General features: G+C 37.4%; 1 long non-coding RNA gene across 2 annotated transcripts in view; it reads left to right on the top strand.

Annotated features, from left to right (window-relative positions):
* LOC140684025 (uncharacterized) overlaps positions 1-21,505 on the top strand; it is a 59,448-nt gene extending 37,943 nt beyond the window's left edge. The window contains exons 2-3 of one of the 2 annotated variants that reach the window (XR_012055863.1): positions 18,512-18,603; positions 21,326-21,505. This is a non-coding gene — a long non-coding RNA (uncharacterized lncRNA). Of the gene's footprint in view, positions 1-18,511; positions 18,604-20,335 lie in introns of both variants that reach the window. The other variant, XR_012055862.1, reaches the window with a different exon arrangement.
* The last annotated feature ends 386 nt before the right edge of the window (positions 21,506-21,891 follow it).

Here is a 21,891-nt window from a genome sequence, read left to right as displayed (position 1 = left end):
CATCCTTGGCAATAAGAGTTTATGTAGAGAAATATATGGATATATGCATCCTTGTTCATGTGCACAAAAGGTAGTAGCAAAACCCCCTATATTTGTGGCTAAAGGGTGCTTTCCTTTGTACCTGTTTCTTTGAAATCATCCTGAAAACAAGCACAAATGATTGTATAATCCTATTACTTAAATCATCACTTCATATTACTTAAATGAACACAATTAACTTCCTATTACTTATATTCATAGGCATTTTTCACTGTGATCCAGCTGTCAGATGAAGTTCTTTGGTTGCATTAATGGAAAACATCTGGATTTAGGGCCCTATGTATGTTTCTGTAAGATTTGTAAAATCTTTTGTAAAATCTGTAAAATCTGTAAAATCTGTAGAATCTGTAAAATTTATAAAATCTGCAAAATCTGTAGATTTAGCATTTTGAATTGATTTAGTTTTTCTTCCTTCATCAGAAGTTTTCTTAGTCTTTAAATTAATCAGGAAAGACCACTGAGCTTCCTTCTACCTGTTCCCTCCAATATTCCCAACCAATATCCCAAACCAGGCTGGTGGCTTCTCCATCCCTTGGCTGAGTTTTGCTTTGGGAGGCAGGGCAATACAAAAATCCCTGAGAGATCTCCAATACATCATCAATTTTAAATGCCATTTGAATTTGTAACTTGCTAATCCTTTTTTATACAATCCCATACCTAGGATCAATGGATCTGGGGGCAATTAACCTGAATCCTGCCTCAGAGAGATGCTGTCACAGAAAGGTTCTGTTCCAGTGAATATTCTATGCCCATATCTTTTCTCCTTCTGCCAAACAGTTACAACAGGACCAGCAAGAGTTCTAAAGTTGCATTCAAATTTTTCTGATTCTTTCTCTGGCATTAATAGTTCTAAGAGCAAAGATCTTCAAGTTCTTTGGTTTTTTTTATTGGGTTTTTTTTTTTAATGTATTTATTGTTTGGTTTTTGCCATTTTGATTTTCATTAAACATTGCATTGACTTGCATTAAAGTATTCACTTAGTGTTTCTAAGGTGAGGGAAAGAAGCATTCCTTATTTGGTTAGAGCAGCTATGGAACAAGATTCATGTTTTTCTCCTTCACAAAAATAAATCAGGTAGTTGAAAACCTACTGTTATAAATTCAGGAAAAAAGGAAAAAAAAAAAAAGTTTTAAATCCCAAGAAACATGTCTTTCAATCGTTGTCAACCAAAAGTGGCTGACAAAGAGGTAAATGCTTTTATACTAACCCTTTGTGCTATCAGCCTGGCATAGAAAAATTATTTGTTAGAGCCAGAAATCTGGATTGCAGTGAAGCTGAAATGTATTTTTGGATGATGTACTTTGAGAGGGCACCATTAAGAAAAGGTGGATCACTGTGGAGTCAAAACTAAACAGGGAGTTGAGCTATTTCCTCCTTGTCTTTCAGCAGGGCTGTTAACTCATACCAAGTCCTTCATTGGCACTATATTGGCCTAGATTTTCTTTTTTTAATTTGAAAAAGAGGTTTATAGCACACTTTATAAAATTAATGCCAAGGGATAATCTTTAATTACTGACATATTTTTTCCTTTAAAATTAAAAGCACTTATCATACAGTAACTCATTGTCATGATTGTAAAAATGACTATATTATACAGATATTGTCATCACAACAGAAATAATGGCCTGATCCAAAGTCCATTAAAATCAATGAGCCCAGAATAGCATTATTCAGATTTTAAAGATTTTCTCTTTAGCCTTTATGAATCTATGACCTTCTTACTCCTTACTGTGCTTCTGTGTTCACATAACTTGGCATTTTGTCTTCTCTTTGCAAGGGTTAAAGTATTAATCCCTAACAAAGCATAGTAGGATGCAAAAAGGCTGACTGGAAAGTTTCCAATGCCTATTGTAATATTTCTAATATTTTTTGTGTGTGGCAACAAAAGCTACCTCAAACCTTCTGAATAGTCAATAAACCAAATCTAGTTCACTAGCCAGTCCTTGGGAAACTTTGGTATTTGGTTTGCAATCAGGCACAATGGTTGTCTTTATCACAGAACATTGTTAGCCAGAGCCAGAGCTCTTCCTTGAGTATCATGGATAGTTTGTTTCTTAATTTGGAGCAATATTGAATATCACTTTCAGAGAATATTTCTTCAAAAATGAATGCATTCTGATTTCCATTATTAGGCTCTTTCTTGTCAGTCATCTTTCTAATAGAAATGTTATTTTCATAAAGAATTTACCAAGTGGGCTTTACCATGTGAACTAAATTTTTTGACATGTCCACAAACTTTTTTTTCTCTTTTTTTTCCAGCTGCTAGTCAGAGAAAGGACAAGGTGCCGTGTGCTTTGACTGCCCAGTGGCAAACTGTACAGAGTGAATAGTGAATTTTAAATACTCTAAGAAATGACCCAGAGAGGTGATTGATAATGAATATACTCAGGAAATCGTTATCTTCTTATCAGTATTCTAAAAGCAGAGAATAAACATTGAGTAAGTTCGGGTAAAGTTTGTAGGCCGAATTGTCTATTTTGTATTCTTCATTCAGCTGCATTGTTTTCTTTTTTTCTAGGTAGGAAAACAGAGATAAAAAGCTCTCCCACTGAGATAAGGCAAGTGACAACTATACTGCAAGTCTGTTACTTGCAGTGTTCTTAGTTTTAGAAGACATAATGTGAGAACAACATACATTGGAAATGTTAAGACTTCCATAGGTGTGGAGCCTTAGGAAATACCCTCTGCTGCTGCATCCACTAAAGTGCACAAGTTTTTCAGTAGCAATTGGAAGGGGGATGAACTGGCTAGTATACTTTATTTCCCAGCACCAGGGAGTTTAAACTCACAGTTCGTCACCTTGACAGAATGTGAAACTTCCCATTTCATATTAGAGGTAGATGAATGAGAGTCTCAAATTTTTATAAAGCATGGTATTCTAAAAATCCTTAGAAAAAAAAAAAAAAGGCTAGGAATTTGAACCTGTAATTATCCTCCAACATAAAAGGCTGTAAGACTGATGGCTGTGCTTCCCTGCTTGTCCAGCCTCTGTGTTCACCACTGTGTGCCTGAGGCACCTTAGCCTGCTAGGGCACACCTGGAAATATTTGTCATTTTGAGGAATAGAGGTTTACCAGGGCTGCAGCCATGATACTGAGCAGCAGACAGAAAAGGCTAGAGCTTTCACTTCTCCTTTGCTGCACTCTGTACAAATAGAGACACGCAGGCTATTTTGGAGTTGAGCTGAGTTTGGGCTCATGCGAAATACGGTTTATATCCAGCCTATACACTGTCTCCATGGGTGATCTCATCTAAGAAGCAAAGTGAAAACTCTATCAAATGACATTAGACCCTGGAACCTGATAGTCAGGGCAGGTTAATTAAATGAGCAACTGCCCACAGTGTCTCTGCTCATTTGGGATTTTGCAGTCACCATGACAGACATGGAGAAGTAGCTCTCGTTTTATACTACAGCTGCATCTTAGGATCACATGAAATCCCCTCTGCCTAAACTAATCAGATTCAGAGTCATTCTCCTGTCTCCTGATGCTCTAATCTGCTCTCCTTTTGCATCATCTATCACGGGATACCAGTGAACTGTGCTGACCTGTGAGAATAATGGAGTGTGCGGGGGCATCTGTAGGTTAATGTGGCAGCTGCCCTGGGTAACAGATGCCTGCAATGATCTGGGCCACGGCGAGATGCTACAGCCAGAAAGGTAACAACACTGAGAAGCAGAGGGAAAGCACTGGGGGGAGAGAAAACAAACTAAAAATACCTGTTAAATACACAGGGAAAAGTCTTCAAAGATCAAGGGAAAGATGAGAGAACAACAAAGAGGATTTTCGATTCTGAAGACGAGGAGCTACATAAAAGTAATTGTTTCATTCTACAGCTTAGGGCAGTACTATAACTCTGTATTAGGCAATTATTTTCTGTCATTTTGAAGACTTTATCTCTGCCAACAACATAATGATTGCACCTGAACTCTTTGCAGCCATGTTCCCTTCAACCCTGTGATAGCAGTATGCACCTGCTCTGTAATTCTTCTTTGCTCTTGTCAAGTGCTGGACTTCTTGTGTTATCACAGCAACCTGTCAATACCTGCATAGCAAAACTGATAATAAAACTAACACTTTTAGTATAGTAATGTGTTTTACCTCACTACTCTGTGGGCCAGATTCTGATAACCTTATTTATAATGAACAGTATCTTCTTCTGAGTGGTAGATTGCCTAATAGGATAAAGTGCTATCAATACTTGTCCCTGAAGTTTTGAATTAAAGGGTCACACTTTATCAGTCAGTGAAATACCAGCAGCTTTGGGATGAGATGTGACAACAGCTTAACAGTAAGTACCACCTGCTACCCAACAGTTTAAGACATAAAATAAAGAATAGCACAGCTGCTTGAAGAGGCAGGAGAAATTGAACTTCTAGCTGCTTTGGATGGCTTTGGTTTCTCTGGACACACCAGCAGCTACAATGGGTGCCACAGTCCCCATCTGGGTGTTGGATGGGTTAATTTAGCCCGAGGTCTTGGCCTCTTTCAGCTACAGCTAATTGATCAGGAGAACCTTCAGTTACTGGAAGACTGCTCTTCCACTTTCCTTCCTGCAGGTGCAGCACCTTTATTTTGTCTTTCCTCAGGTTTTTCCTTTTGTTCCCCTTTGGAGAGCCACTATAGTTCTCTTTTAATATATTCCTATCTAGAAGATCCTTTTGCATACAAGCAACAGATATTTAAAAATTATTTTATAGTTTCGCTGATTTTACATTTATGTCCTCTTCTTTTTTTCTTCTCATCTTTGCTCACAATCTTTCCAGTGGAATATGGTTTCATATTGGTTCTTTATTAGAATAGAAAAATGCTACAAAATAAATAAGCAAGAGAAAGCAAGTGAGTGATTAAGGAAGTTGAAAAAGAAAATCCTGAAGTACAACTGACATTGTCAGCCCAAACTCCAAACTGGAGCCATAGAGGTTTGTCTTTTGGTTTGCATAAAGTTCTCTTGTTTTATGTCAGGTTTCATGAACTATTGCTGCAGCATCAAGGTACTGACCTGGAAGTATCTAAGGAAATAGATAGGGGCACAGATTTCATAGAATACAAACGAATGTAGCAGAGGAAAAGGAAACATAAAGTTAAAATTCACCCAAAAAGGGAAGGGGGATAAAATTAAGATAAACATCCTGAAGACTGCTTTCTATTGACTCCACTGGGGGAGTGAAAATACAGAATCCTGCTGGGCTAGAAGCTGACTGATGCATTTCAGGACACTTGTGTGGGTAGGGTACTTATGGTGATTAATTCCTGCATACTCCAGTGTTAATAGTAAACCATCTGAAGTCTGAGTTTCATTAATGCTAGTTGGCAGGGCTTGGCTGGTAACAATAAAGTATGATTAGAAGTCCTTAATTAGACTCCTTAAAATATTGTGCCTGAATATTCATTGATTATATTATAGTTTGAAAGACTCAGGTTTAGATAATTTCCTTATCTGAGAGATAAAATGTATTGACTATCGGAGAAATGGTATTTGCATAAATTATATCAAATATGTAAATCCAGGGAAACTTTTTAGTGTAGAAAAAAAGAAATCCATTGCTATCTGAAAAATGGTATGTTGATGTCCACATGAAAAAGATGGGGAAAGAGATAAAACCATTGCTCTTCCTTGTAGAAATGGTTAGTGCGCAGTTCATTTCCTCCCTTGTTTTTTGTTGCACCCTGTCTGTGATTTAGATTTGCTTACAGTTACTGCATGAAATATTGCACTGGCAATAGAACTTTCCCACCCCCTCCCTTTTTCTTCCTGTCCTTTCAGACTTGACAAATCCCATTTCCAGATGCATGTTTATCCTACGTAGAACATAATATACTTCGAAGAAAATGAATAAATATCAAAAAAGCAACAGTGTGTGTTTCAGAATTGTGAGACTTCACTCACAAGTTGTCCCACATACTGTGTTTGCTAGCCAGTTTTTATTCCCAGTACACATTTCTTCTTATATTCATTATGCTCATAAAGGTAAGTGCCATTTACCTAGTGCATTAATTTAATTGGAACATAACATAGGACAGTACTAATAAAGGTATTTGCTTAAATACGTGAGTAAGGGCTATAGAAGACAGTAGGGCTAAGCACTAAAACATGTACTTAAGATTAAAGACTGAAATATCTTTTAGGGCAAAATACATTCCTTAGTATACTAAGATCCTAATAGTACTGTATATATCCCTCTGCTTTTAGAGACTTGTAATGCATGGGGCTTCTGCCATGCTAAATCTGTTAACAGTGCCATAAAATCTCATGCTGATTCCCTACCAGTAAAATCCTGTAAATTCCAGTGACCACAGGCAGAGGGAGGATCATCCGTAGATACAGTCACGTGCTGCAGTAATGAACAGGTTATATGAGTAATGTAAAGCTTTCCAGACAGAAAACAATTAGTGAATATCCACTCAGTTTGCAGGTTTGTTTGCAGTATAAACCATACCCATAAAGGCTTCACTGGATTTGTTTTATTTATGTACTTACTTGACATTAGCACTGCTGTTGTTGTGATGAGAATCTGAATCTTTAGTGGCAAGCACACAAAGGTACACAGGTAGCACCTCGAATTGGCAGAATCAGAAAGAGGAGGCTCACAAGGTTTGCTAAAAGGAGATGAATGCATCTGGTGTCACTGAAAATCTCCCCGTACCTGTGCTCACAATCAGTTTGTGTGAAGTCTGTGTACCCCAGTGAGTCCTTTGGAAGCCTGCTGTGTCACTTCAATCACAGCTCCGCCAGAAATGATGAGCCATAAAAACCCGTGTCAAATTCTGCCTAATAGAACTACCTGGGGCATCAGCATGGATAAATAAAATAAACTATCAACGTGAGATGCATGGTTTTATATTACAACAATTTGTTTTCCAGAGAAGGGAGAATATTGAAACAAACCATCTTGACTTATGTGTCAGTTTTTAAGTTCAGCATGTGTCCAATACTTAGTCCTGAAAAGCGCTGAGAACCCACGACTCCTATTGAATTGGTATTTGCTTCCTGCCTAAAGAAAATTAGAGAAGGCTGTTTCTGAGAGCTGAGGGAGCTGGCACTGAGAGTAAGCGAGAGGGATTGGCTTGGCAAGAAATTATCACTGTCTTCCAAAACTGTTTCTGATCCAATTCTCATAATGACAGCTAAGCTTCCAAATCGAGTCAGAGTCAGCAATGCAAACAAGTGGGAGCTCTTCCTTTTCACACCCTAGGTGCCTTTCTGCCCTCCTCTATAGTCCTCTGTCAGTCCTTATTTCTGTTTCCCTCTTCTGTGGGGCCATTTTCACCCTTCTTGCTCCGCATGACAGGCTGAAAAATCCCAGATGAGGATTTGGATTTTCCTGCCCCCACCACCCCAGATGCTTTCCAGCCCCCCAGGCAGACCAGCACAAGCCCCCAGTGCTGGAGGCTGCTCCTGCAGATGTGGACATAGCACGCTTCAGCATCCCACGTGTTTTGGAGCTGGGTTTTAATCCCAAAGCAGCTGGGGAAGCAGCCTGTGAACATGTGCAGCCCTTAGCACTTTCATCATACTTCCAGTGGCAGCAGAAGGTACTCAGGGATTAATTCTGTACCAAACCTGCTGCTTCTGGCTCCAGCCCGAGGAGCTGTGCTTTCTTGGCTCCTGCTGAGGGATCTTCCCTGCCAGTCCTTCCTCCCCAGACACTCTTCTTTTTTTTCTTTTATTTTTTTTTGCCTGCCTCTTCTCTTTTAGGCTTGTGCTTACTAAGAAGGGCAAAGAGGAATTATCATCCACAGAGCAGCAAAGAAAATAAAAAAGCTGCCAGATATTGGCAAGTTTTAAGCAGCTGAATGTTTTTTGGAATCTTGCTTTTGATTACTAGAAGTTGACAAGTGCCAACTCAAAGTGCTGAGCAGTTCTATCAAGTCATGAGGAAATCATGGAGCATTTTAGCAAACAGCCATGCTCTTAACTTATGTCTGCTAAGTTTGTATCAAACATTTTCAATTGGAAAGCCTGCAACAATGATCTTTGGGGAAATATCTCTGTCCTAAATGCAACCATTTTTGGTGAAGAGGGAGGATGCATGGGGAGGGTGGTGAAGCTGATGTGAAACAGACATTCTAATGAGGTTCATAGTTTGGCTGTGGCCTTTTAAATCCTGTCTTCCAAAAAAGGTTCTCTATGGAAATGACATTTCTTTGTTTTGATGGAAGATTTTATTGGAAACTTTTACTCATTTAAAAAAAAGAGGAAAGCTTAGTAAAACATCCCTTAAATCATACTTATCAAAATCATGAAGTATCACATCCTGGTAAGGTCACCATATGTAAAGGCATGCTCTTCCCCCATTTAACAGAGATTTAACTCACATGGATCTCAAATTCTGTCTAAAACAATCTTCTTGCAAGCTGTATTTCCTAATGAGGGAAAAATCCTTTCTGGAATAACCCAGAAGAAGATATGGCCTAGTGTCCTTCTAAGAGCAAAACAAAAGCAATAAAAGTTTTAAATGAATGGATGATAGATTCCACTTCCACAGTTTTTATTAAGCATGTTCTTCTGGACTGAAGGGCAGAAGTAGCACATGGTATTCATGGAGTCACCTTAGCTTAGCAAGCAATAGAAGTAGAAATACTTTCAGCTGTAATTATGGATTTTGCTGGCACATCACTAAATTAGCCAAATGACAAAATTAGCTGGTTGGTTGGCTAAAGACCAAAAAGAATTAATCTGAGCCACTGATGTTACTATCTCTGGGCAGTGAAAGGCTTTTAATAAACCACAGAATCAGAGAGAGTAAACCAGAAAAATGTAGCTTGCCACAAGCAGTGTTTGGTAGGTGTAGGTCTCTTACAAACCACCCAACAGACGGGATGAAGAACTGTGAGCCATAAGGATGACTAAACAGACCTGAACTTGCTTCCACTGAGATAAAAAGACACAAATTTTGTGGACCCCAAAAAGAAAAATTTGTAAGGAGTAAATGTATGAATGCAAGCCCTTATATATCAGAGAATTTGGGGAAAAGGATGAGAGAGGAGATACCAGATCTATCATAAGGTGGTGGCTTTTTATTTAAATAGAAATGCAGTTGTGTACAGCATGAAGATGGTCAAAACATAGCAGATCATTCTGTGCATCTCATATATATATATATATATAGAGAGAGAGAGAGAGAGATAGGTATATGAATAATTTGAAGACATGAAGGTAAGTGTGAAAGAATATCAAAACTTTAATTAATATTAAATTATAAATATAGCTGTATATAATTATAGATATTCCATACATCTATATAGATATAAATATAGATGTAAATCTAAACCATACCTTAGATGATGCCTTCCACTGTTCTATCAAATTGTCATGGCCCTTAGAGATTTAATTTTCAGAACTAAAAGGCTGCACAGTTTCCTCAAGGAGGCTTTGGAAGTTTGTACATCAAACAGAAATACCATTGGCAGCTTTCAACCTAACAATATTAGTGCTTCTGATCTGAATAGGATAACTTCAGTAAACTATTGAACTGAGAAAATCAAACAACACAAAACTTCAGCTGAATTAAAGCTGCTTGCATTTATGAATTGAGAGAGAAATGGAATTAATGGTAAAATACTTTGTGTGTAGCATCAGTAGAAGAGGGTATGGAATTGCAAAAGACAAAACAGCAAAATCTTTCTGTGACGGGAGGTGGAAATGTATAATAATTATCAATAAATATTAATTTTATTTTCACCCAGACATAAAACTAGGAAATCCATTTATCTTGCAGTATCACTGCTCTCCTCTTGGTAAATTCTACATTATGACCAGTGTTTTGGAGAGGTGACTGCAGAAAAAGGGATGCCATTGGTAACAACATTCACATGGCAGCAGGTGGGTTAAAGTCAGACTTGGAACTGCTGGATATACAACCAGGTGCCATGTATGTGTGCACCCAGAAATGAAGGAAGAGCATTAGAAATCATAATAAATAAATATGATTAGTTAAACAATGGGTTGTTCGTTTGTTGGTTTGGTTTTTTGTTTTGTTTTTCTGGAGAAAAATAATAAAATGGACATTTAAACCTGCAGAGAGAAAAAGTTATCTTTTCCCCTCAGCTGACCTTGAGGGCTTCTCAGCCCAGACTCCACCTGATGCAATGTGGAGTTTTTTCAGAGCTGCTCACTGCAATCAGGCCACCCTCTCACAAGTTCAAGAGTGCTCCCTGTGCTAATGCTTGGCCAGGAACAGGTGCCAAAATCTGCCAAAGTGGATTTCTGGCTGAGAGATCACAGCTGGTTCCTCAATCCAGCTTTGTAAATTGGCAGAACAATAAGGTTGCCACCTGGCTAGTTAAAAAAAAAAAAAAATAAATAAAAGTAACAAAGACAAAATTGAGGAGTGCTGCTGAATAGGAGTGGGGTGAGGCTCCTGCTTTTCCAGAGCATCCCTGCACTTCTGGATTTTGTGGAGCAGCTGTGCTGCCCCTGCACCCCACTGAAGTGCTGCCTCAAAGGGGTTTCACAGCTTTGCAGTGCTCTGGGGATGCTCTTCAGACACGAGGTGAAATGGCTTTGTTACCTTGCCCAAACAAGGAACAAATGCAAAAAATATTAGGAATCTACAAAAAAATTCTCGATAATTCATAGTACTTGCATTCATACACGTAGTACTTACCTTAGGAGTCTCTTTTAAATGTCATAAAAAATGTTTTCCATCAAAGAACAGGAATGTACATGGAAAACATTTAAAAAAAAAAACTGTTGTAAGAGCCAAGTGGGAGACTCGTTCTGAGCATATTTCAAGAATCAATGACACAGTTTAAGAACAGGCAAAAAGATGTCCTTAACCCTGTGTTAAACTAGAGAAAATATGAGTGTGCCTTGTAAATGAGATTTTTTTACTGTTTTTAGAGATTTTTTTTTTAATTATTTTGACTTTTAAAAGTTTATTCAAATGTCTGAAATGCCTTTAAGTTCCCAAAACACAATTAACTGGAGAGTAGAGTATTAAATAAAAAGGATACTTAAAAGCAAAGTACAAGGAGAATGCAAAACTCAAAACAGCAGAGAAGCACTAGGTGAAAAAAGCCATCCAGAGTAACTACTAATCCTTCCACTTACCTTCAAAATCTTATTAACAATTATCGAAATGACAAGAATAAGCCTGATCTTGTATTTCTAAAACCCTCAAAACCTTTTTAGATGCTGTCCCTGCCTCTCATAGGAAGGTTGAAACTAGAAGATCTTTGAGATCCCTTCCAACTCCTTCTACTTGTGATAATTCTATTATTGCCTGAAGATACAGACTACTGGAAGATGTTTGTCTTACTTCCTGCTATGGATTTCCAGTATCAGAGGTTTCCAAAATGCCCAAGACAGAAGGCCCCTGGGGTCTATTCTAGTACCTTACTATTAGAGAGAAGTCTCTGTAACATCTGGCTCGGCTATTGTTGCACTCCAAATTCATTGTATTTCTTTCTTTCACAAAGCAGATTCTCTTCTGCATCATAAATAAGCACCACCCTCTCCAAAAGCTTCTTTAAATAGCTACAGATTTTATGTTGTAGACCAAACAAATAGAATTCTTTATGTTGGTACTTTTTCTTATGGCTTTTCAGAATTTAAAATTTTTTTTGTTTATTTTTTAGATTCTTTTAGGAGTCAACTCTATATTATCCAAAAGGAAAATGAAAATTACTTAAAAATTACTTAAAAATTACCTGTCAAGTTTTCAACACAAATATTATTAATCCAATGTGATATTTTGCTTTGAGAATTGAAAAGATAAACATATTTTGTAAGCATTTAAAGGGTTTATGTGCAATCAAAATGACATATTTCATCAAAATAGGGCAAATTTCTTTCTGCCCCAGAGGTGGGTATGCAATACTGTAAGACTATAGAGTTTATAACCTTTATAAATTTTTGGCAGTTTACCACCAGATTAATTATTTGAACAACTTCAGTGGGAACATTCCATAGGAAACGAAGCCAGATTCATAGAGAACAAACTATAATTCAAACAGCAGAGTTAGATAACTCTGTATGGAACTTTTTAAGACATAGATGGCAAATATTATCCTAGAAGAAAATAATAATTGCTATTTCCTTGACTTCTCCCTATCCTATCTTTTTCCTAAATTTTCAGCATGTGAGTTTCACCTTCTAAAACGCACTATTAGACAGATCCATATAAATATCAGAGTACAATTCAGTGAAATTCACACCGGATTAGATTTTGAAATGTGCTCTGGAAAGACAGATGGTCTGTCTGGAAAAAGATCTTTTTATTTAAGCAGATGACAAGAAATAGTTGGCCTGACCTTAGCCATAAAACAAAAGTACTTCATGCTGTCCTGAGTTAATCAAAGTTCAGCGAGAATCAGAATTGCCACAAAAATCTGCAGGCTGCCATTCCAGGGTTAGAAAAATGATGCTCCTTTTTGGAATGAGGCATTTGACTTGCACTGCAGAAATTATATGTTTTCTTATCTTTCAGGAGATAAGAAAACATTCCCCTCATGTTTTCCATCTTGATTCATGGTTCACTCATGATTGTTTGATGATCCTGAAAGAACTACGACCTTCTTTTTGTGAGTGTGCAGGCAGCCCTGGAAGTGCTCGTGGGCACATGGCAGGAATATCAACTAGGTCACAAATATAAACAGGAAATTCTATAGGGCTGGATTTTGTCACACAGGAGTCAAGCTTTGTCACTGACTTGCATAACTGAGCCCTAAGTGAACTCAAGAGAGACAGAATGGGTGAAAAGCAAACATTTCTTCATTTCACTACATGGTTCAGTGCTGGGTTTCTGAGCAAGACTCTCCTGTCCCTAAGAAATTGTACATGGTAGTAAATCTGTTTTCAAATCCAAATAATTTTGGCAGAAGAAGATTATCGTTAAAAACTTGTGACTTTTTAAACCAAGTTTCTTTATAAATAACGAACCATATACATTTGTAATAGGTACCTGTTGGAAGAAAAAGAATTACTTTTAAGCAAAGTGTATGTCCATGGAGGTAGTCTGATTTGTGTAGAGACTACAAAATGAGAAGAAAATATCATTGAATCTCTGAGACTGAACATTAAATGGTAAATTCTCAATGTAAATTATTATGGAAACTTGTCTGAGCTTTTCAGTTACCCATGATTTTCATCTGCATTTGGCCAAATGGGGGCTTGTGTGGAGGAAACTGTGATAATTGGCACATTACTTCATTCTACTACTACTACTACTGCTGCTATTACTACTACTACTACTATTACTACTATAATTGTAATAATTCATATTTCAAATCAGTTAAGAACATCTGACTGCAAACAAAATTAGCAGAATTAGAAATATTTCTTTGTATCATCATCAGAACCTGGGATACAGCACAGATGTTCTCAGCATACCTCCAGATGTATTTTAAACTTCATAATGATTTAATCAAACCAGCTATTAAGCAGGCATAAGAATTCTGAAAAAGAGTACCATTCTCTAACAAACCAAAACTGCTCATTTCTTGCCATTTCCTGGTAAGATGAGCCACAGCGACAAACTGATTTTCTTGAAGTTGTCTCCTTATTCAAGGGCACTTTAACCTCAAATACAGTATTTAGCACACCAAGGAGCTGTGCTCAGACTTGGGAGGGTTTTTACTGTGTGGTTGAGATACTTAAATATGAAGTATTTATATAATTTGTATTCAACTGTGATCTAAAAATAATGTGGTACATTTTTTTCCAGTCTACTCTGGATAAATTCAGTACTCCTATTGATGTTAATAAAAGTCATGCAATATGAGCACAAGCCAACACTGAAATTATCCCATAGTGGCATTTAAATTAGTAGAGAAAAAATATGTTCACTCCCTGTAATACTGGATTTTTTTTGCCCCTTTCTTTTTAATTTCCATTAATACAAATTATTTGAGCATTAGTATATTGGCCTTAATTAGCTTTCATCTTTCCCCTTTTGATTTAAATATTGCCAAGCTCCATTAAACTGGCTGTGTGAATGCCAGAAAATGGTCTACTACTGAATTCCAAGTGTGTGTCTTTGTCATAGTGTAAATTGAAAGGTCACAACAGGTCATCTAATTGCTTGGTACATATTCTATTAATTGTACTTTTAATGTGTAAAGCACACTGAAATTATCAGAAAAAGGATGCTACATTCTGGTGACATACCAGGCGTGCCTGAATCATAGTCAGACAACATAAGAAAATTATTCTAATATCCACTCCAAAAATGTTGATGTGGCTCTGTTTCCTTTTGATTTTAATTGGCAGTGACTTACTCACACCCATTGCTTCTTCTGTTGGCTCCTTTGCCTCTCAGAGCAGGGATACTTGGAATATCCAAGGGCAGCAAGCTCCCCTCTCCTTTTATTCGTGGGATATGCTCTGCTCAGGCAAGAATGTAGGAATTCTGCAATACTTCTCAGTATTTGTCTCTCTTAATTCCTTCAGAAGGTGTGTTTATACTGTATCATTTCTCTAAAGAAACACTGTCAAGATGAAAAATGGAAGGCCTAGGAGTTAGGAAAAAAATTAAGATGGTGAGACTGTGCTTTAGCTTTATCTAGTATCTGCAAAAATTGATGAATAACAGCTGCAGAATTGGTATTTGCCTAATCCTGCAAAGTGTTGGCTCCTGTGAGTGATAAAATGCACCCTAAATTCTCAGTGTGTAAGAGAATATGTTTTTATGCTTTTTAATTAATCAAAAACTTACCATCTTAAGCCAAAGGCTCATCACTCAATCCCCACTTTCCACAATCATTATTACTTCCTGATGCATATGTGGAGCTTATGCATCACTACTCCAGCAATATGTCATCTTTCAACCAGATACTATAAACCAAAGAGCAGAGAGACAAAATTTGTTTTAAAGCAACTCACTCAGCATCAGGCTGCAACTCTGCTCACTTTTTAGCATGCATTTAGTAATCCACCATATATAGTTTTGAGAAGGTGAATGGTTTGTTCCCTATTTCAATTTATGAAATGATCAAGTTTAATCTTTAAAGAAAAAGCAGGAAAAAATTTAGTGTCTTACTTATGGAGGTTATGAAATGACAGCTTTCAAATTGCTTAGCATTTGCAGGAATTGTTATGCTGGGAAAGCTGAGCAACCATTTTGGCTCTAGTAATACTTCTGTACAGTTAGGAAAGCAAGATGGAAGGATAAACATTTAAAAAACATTAACTGCAATAATATTCTTTTGCAAAAGAATTCCATCTTCTCTTCAGAAACCTTGGAACAGTTTCAAAGATCAAAATTGCTTTTATTTTGCTACAAGAATAAAATATATTATATTAATATTTTGTCTAAATTAAACTGCTTTTTTCTCTAAAAATTAATTTTTAATGCAGAAATTTAAAAAAATGAGTTATTCACCTCAGCAGCCCAAAAAAAGACAATAGGTCAATTGCTCTGTTACTACTGATGATGTAGAAGATATGTGTTAAACCCATAAACTAATTCACTTTCTTATTTGCTACATATAAATGAATATGAAAAGAAAATGGAAAATATTAGAAATAAAGTGGCAGCCTTGACTGTCACATAGGGGCAGATATGTAAAGGGAATTCCATACATATATATATATATAAATATATATATATATATATATATATATATATATATATAGTCCATATATTCCATATATGACTAAAATACAACAGAAGTGAAATTTAGACACAAAGTTGAAAGAAAAAAAAAAAAAAAGACATAAAAGATCCTTTCCACGGGAATTTTCATTAAATTCCAGATTCACTTCAGCTGGAACACATATGCAGGTACCAGAAAGGTCACAGACCTGCAGCAGTTTAGTAACTGCACTAAGCTCTTCAAAATATTCCTAGGAAGCGAATTTCCAAGCCTCCTGTGAAGATATCCTTGAAATGGAATATCATCATCTTCTGCAAAAGTATTTGTGCTGGGAAGACTTTTCTGTAAACAAAGCTTGGAACATAATTGTGCAGTAAAAAAGAGGTATGTTGCTTTTATAGATAAGGAGTATTTCCAAAGTGTTTACAACCAACCCAAACAAAAAAATCCCAAAAAGGTTTTCAGAGTATAGATGGATGTACTAATAATTTTAGCTGTGTCAGGATGTTACTTGCCAAAGTAACAAATTTTATATATGCCTGTGGTAGAACAAATTGTGGTTCTGTAGTATGTTTTCAGAATTGCTGTCCAATATTTAAGCTGTGCAATTCAATATAGATTATTGAGCAGGATATTGTCTGTGCTTTTCTTAACAAACTATCAGTCTGCACTGTGAAGTTATTTCTATTTTGTCTTTTTGGAGAAAAGGCTGCCCAAGAGATGGGTCCCGAAAGGCCTGACAATATCACTTTAGAAACTATTTACATTCCTGACAGTGCATAATAAAATTTTTATTCTGTTCTTTTCTGACTTTTTTATTGCTTGCTTTTGAAACATCACGTTTTATTATCTTTCAGTCCTGTTATCAATCTTGAGCAATAAGATGACTGTAATGACTTGTTTTAATAAGCCTATTACAGATTTCTATGTTGATTTGACACACCTAAGTGTAGTAAAATGGTTTATGAGGAATAAACATCTGAGTGATATCACACTCATATCCTTGGAGATGAAGTGATTGTAGATGAGAAATAAATAATTGAAGAAGACACAGCCTGGTTATTTCAGGAGGGAGTTCAGAGGTAAATCTGATAGTGGTCGGAGAATATTTAGTGGCAAGATATTCTTGGTTATTTGCTGCACAAAAGTGTCTGAAGGACTCTCCTCTAGAGCCATGAGGCTCAGAAAGGACAGCCTTGTTTGCCAAACTCTGTCTCGAGCACATCACTCTTAGTCCCAGACATGGTCAGTGGTTTATGCCTAAAGGATTATATATGCACAATCAATACTTTATATCACTTAGGTGAGATTTCGAAGCTTAGCATGCTATTAATCTCTTGTAGAGGATCTGTTGTGGCAGAACATCTCTCAGCCTCAAGGACTAACCTTGGGAGGCATTCCTGCTGGAGAGCAGACCCTGGCATGCTGCCTGCTGCTGTGCCGCGGCTGTCCACTATTTACAGAGTAAGATAATTGACTTTTACTCATATTTGCATAGCAGCAAGATGTCTGGTCACCATTCCAGACAGCCCTTGGCTACTCTGTTGCCATCCATCCTCCAAAGTCTGGAGTAAGCTGAATTCAGCCATCACCACAACCCACTGGGCGTTGTGGTTTAAGTGAGGTGACACCCACAGTGTTTTACACTCCCCACTTGAGATCTAGGATCTCTATGGTTTGGTCAAATAACCACATGATGGGACAGGTTGGTGTTCTTCACATTTGGGTGGAATTTGTTGTCCACTTTGCCTCTTGCCCTGTTGCTGGGCACCTCTGAGAAGAGCCTGGCTGCCATGTGTCACAGGGACATTTCTCTCCTTCTCAGGATTTTTCATACAAAAGCACAGAGAGAAATGAAAGAGAAAACAATTTCTATTTCTGCTCCTTGGTTTTCCTATGTGGAATGTGTTTGGAGAATTGTTTACCTGGGGTGAGTGCTGGGTTGGATTCTGGTGAGGATTGTTTGAGCCTGGTGGCCAATCCAACCCACCTGGGGCTGGACTCAGAGAGGGTCACGAGTTGTGAGTTAGATATGGTAGTTAGAGAGAGTAGTATGTAGTTTTAGTATCTTCCTTTATGTAGTATATTAATGTATTATAGCACAGTTATAATAAAGAAATCATTCAGCCTTCTGAACTGAGTCAGGCATCATCATTTCTTCCCATCTGGTTCACTGCATTTACAATAGCCATGGGCTTCAAAGCAGGCTCAGGCATCTGGTTTTTGGCTTGACTGGTGGGAGAGTATACCTGTTGCATTCAGAAGCACACATACCTATAGCATCACCTTCTTAGTGATTTACTGAATGGTTGCATGGGAAAGGCAGAGATCTATTTTTATATCTATTTATAGCCTTAGATATGCTCCCATTGTGTGTGCACAGAGCTCTGCCAGGAGGGCCTGGGAAAGCTGATCCAGGCAAAGCACAAAGGTTGGATCTGCTGTGGTGCCATTCATCTGCTCAGTAACACAAATCCAGGCTTCTTTAAGGGCAAACCCCAATGCCACGGATCAAACAGCACTGAGCCAGCATTTAGGGACATTTAGGGACATTTAGGGACATTTAGGGACCTTTAGGGACCTTTGGATTCCATTATGATGTATGAACAGCTGGCAGCACAAACCAATACCAGCTGCTTTCTCTCTTTACTCCCTCAACTTCCCCACTACTGGGGGGTTTGGACATTGATGCTTTTCAGAGGAATCCAAACTAAACTATGGGAGACAAAACTAACCTGTTATTCTCCATTTGAGCACTCGGAATCTGGGCTTGGGTTTTTACTGAAACAGCTGAGAATCAGAAATGCTGTGAGGTGAAAAACGCCTAATGAAAACTGTAGTGAGAAGCTTGACTATTTTTGGGATGGTGTTAGGCAAATATTTATTAAACACCCTTAAATTCTCAGAAATCCTTTTTTTTTTTTCCTTTGCAGATTCAAAGACATCATGCTCTCCCTGCATCTACAGTTATACAATTTAAAGTAAATGCTTTCTGTCTCTTCAAATTGTACCAAAAAATTAATAGGTATGTATAGAACTTGATTTTTATTATGCACATTAATTTATATGGAAATTAATTATATAAAGTATATTGGCAAAAGTATTCTGTCTGTCACATGGGACTTAACTTTATCTAGTATCCTGGACAAAGGGTAGCTCTCTTAGCTCTGCACTCCAGCCAGCTCAAAATTGTAAAATCCTATTAATAATCCACACATGATGATATAGTCATGAAGCTTTCACTTTTTGAAAGCAAAATACTTTAGCTATGAAATATATTTAATATTTGGCACTTTCACTATCCCTGTGAGGAGACCATATTGGAACTCTTGAATCTAAATTATCAAATTCTTAAATAAAAAAGTTCATTTTCATTCACTTACATAGAAGAAAATGACCATGTTTGTATCATGAGGGAGAAAAATCCTAACTAGGGCAAAGATATTATAAAAAATTAACATCAAGGCCCATGAAGTTTTAAATAATAAGGCCCTGTAATCTACCAGGGAACAGACCTTTCAGTCATTTTAAAATGTATTAACTCCATTTCAGTAAACAAGAAACTTGAGATGTGGAGGGGCCACATCCCAAAACACAAGGGACCTGTGTCTCTGTCTTAGGGAAAGGGAAATAATTTAAAGTGGTTATTTTAGCACTTTGATGTACAGTAAGTGCTACATTTTAAACTCACAGTGCAGGTTTAAGGAGAAGTAATTTAAGAATATAGTTGGTTCACTAAGGTGTTTTGGGATAAAGTGAAGATTGCAAGAGACTTGGAAATTTGAGCACATGCTCACCTCTGTTACTCATTTCTTCTTTTGTCCAGCTAGAGAAGATTTGTGCAGGCTGTGAAAGACCATCTGCAGCAAAAACAACCTGAATTTTAGCTGAAACCACAGAGATTATAAAATATTTGAAATGCAAATAATTTTTTTAAATTTACTAAAAAAATCTCATCCATTTTCAGTGTATAATTTTTCATTTTATTTTTTGACCTTTCTACACAAATTTCAGATATCTTTTTGCATCCTGTATTTTTCTTCAGAAACACTGAGGAAAACAAAATTATCATGAACCTTTCAGAGGCAGAAAAATTAGTTTGTAATAATCATATACCATGCATGTCCTTTTCATAAGCTACCATCAGAAATATTTATGCATTATGTGCTTGTTCCAAGAAATTGCGGTACAGTGTGTATTCCAGAGATAACATGTAGAGGAATCTCCCCCATATGTTTTAGCTTATTTTTTGAGTTGGTATATATTCTAATAATAGACACAACTTGGGGATTATTTTTTTTTTTAATTTATGTTTTCCCATATATGGAAATACATATGTCTTAACTGGAATAAGCCAAACACTTTGACTACTTTATTGACATTTATGCTTGAGAAAGTTCAGGCCTGGAAGCTCTTGCAAAGCAAGTTAAAAGGCCAATCCCAGCCTCTGACCCAAAAGGGAACATTTAGTTCAGGCTTAATCAATTGAAAATGTAGGGAAAAACATGCCTTTAGATGACAGAGTTTGATTTACAAGATACACAGATATTTTACATCAGGCTGAGATAATTCAAGTTTGTGTTTTGACTGTGTTATGTAGAATATCTATAATTTATTTATGACCTATTAAGGAGTTGTTTCCAGCGTGTAAGAAATCCTAATTAAAACCACAGTTTTTAAAAAGGCAGCTCACAATTTCTTTTATATCCTGTCATCAAAGGCACAAAGGAGAAAGCTTTTGTTCTTGTTTTTCTTAGGTTTGGTTTGCTTTTCTCCTTGCTGTCTGTTGAATGTCAAGAGGCCATACCTGTGAAGTCCCCAAAGAATTTTGGAATTCTCCTGAAGAGTTTATTTCTTGAAATACATATTTCCCCCATGAAATCAGGATTGCTGAGTGACCTCTGAGGCCAAACCATCTGCAGTGGCTGTTGTCTTATTCTGAGCATGGGTGGCACAGCATTAAATAATGTTTGGGAATTTAATGTATGCCCCGTGGTCTCATGAAGACACAATGGCATGAAGATAAAGCCTTCCAAACTCATTCCCATTCACCCTTCTGGCATATCATATCCTGGCTGCTGCCCCTAAACAGGGATGGAGGTGCAAGAACAGGTGGGATGCAGTGTGTACAGATCAGGATCAGTATTTGTAGATAACAGACTGAAAAGTAGGTAATAGACAATTAGGTAGAAGATAAAGAAAGTCATAGTTGTCCAGATACTCAAAGATAGCACAGCTCACTGCTTCAGGGTTACTTGGACCTGGGAAATCAATATAATTATTCCCACAACACCTACCCTTGGGCAGAAAGGGGTAGCAGGAGTACAGTAAATATGCTGTGAAATATATATGTCTTTGGCATTTTTCTCCATCAATTACACTTAGATTTATCCTGAGACCAGAATGGGCAGCCAGGACTGAGTGACACCAAAGCAGGATTTGCATGTGGTTTTCCCTGTGTCATGGTCCTTTCACATCTTTCAAATTTACAGGACTCCATGTCTTTACACTCCATGATTTCAACTTTCTTTCCTTAGCTTATTAAGGAATATAATAAACATGACAAATCGAGGCTCCATCACCTTTTACCCAGACTCATCTATCACGTTAGTCAACTTATTCAGCATTCAAGTGAAGATTTCATAAGATTTTGTTGCTTGATGTCATATGCCTATGAGAAAAAGAAAAGACTTGGTTGCCTAGCTAACAGAGAAAGTGCTGACCCTTCCTCTTCCATCACGGTATAGGCATCCCCTGGATCACACCAGGAAGCAGCAAAAACTCAGCAGTCCAGCTGCAGCTGAATCCACTTCAAAAGCTTTTTGGGTAAGATCATAGAGCCAAAGAATCTTTTGGGTTGAAAGAGATCTTTACAGCCCAACCCTCTGTAACAAGCAGGGACACCTTCAGACAGATGTTTTATGCTCTCAGGCTTGGAGGCTTAGTCTATCCCATTTCTGTAAATTAGCAGATTTGGGGACACTGCCAGAAAAAACGCAGTAGCTGCTTGGAGGCAGCAATTTGCAGGCAATTGTGGCTGAATAGTGGCCTTTGAGCTCTTTGTGACCACCTGTTCTGCCTACCTGGTGCTCTCACTTTGAGCTAACGCTGCTGCTCTCAGCATGACGTGAAGTCTAACGTGAGCTAGCTTAGCCAAAATCTGTGGGAACTCAAAATGTCCCTCAGACATTTTTGGATGTTCCAGGCCCAGGTCAGAAGCATTTGAGACCCTGGCAGGCAGCTGGAAACAGCTGTGATTTTGGGTTTGAACCATGGAACAATTTACCAACCTTGCAGGAAGAACAAGAAGTCA

The sequence above is a fragment of the Taeniopygia guttata genome, chromosome 4 (genome assembly GCF_048771995.1).
Source record: "Taeniopygia guttata chromosome 4, bTaeGut7.mat, whole genome shotgun sequence".
NCBI classification, from domain to species: domain Eukaryota; kingdom Metazoa; phylum Chordata; class Aves; order Passeriformes; family Estrildidae; genus Taeniopygia; species Taeniopygia guttata.
This window is presented reverse-complemented; position numbering and strand designations above follow the sequence as displayed.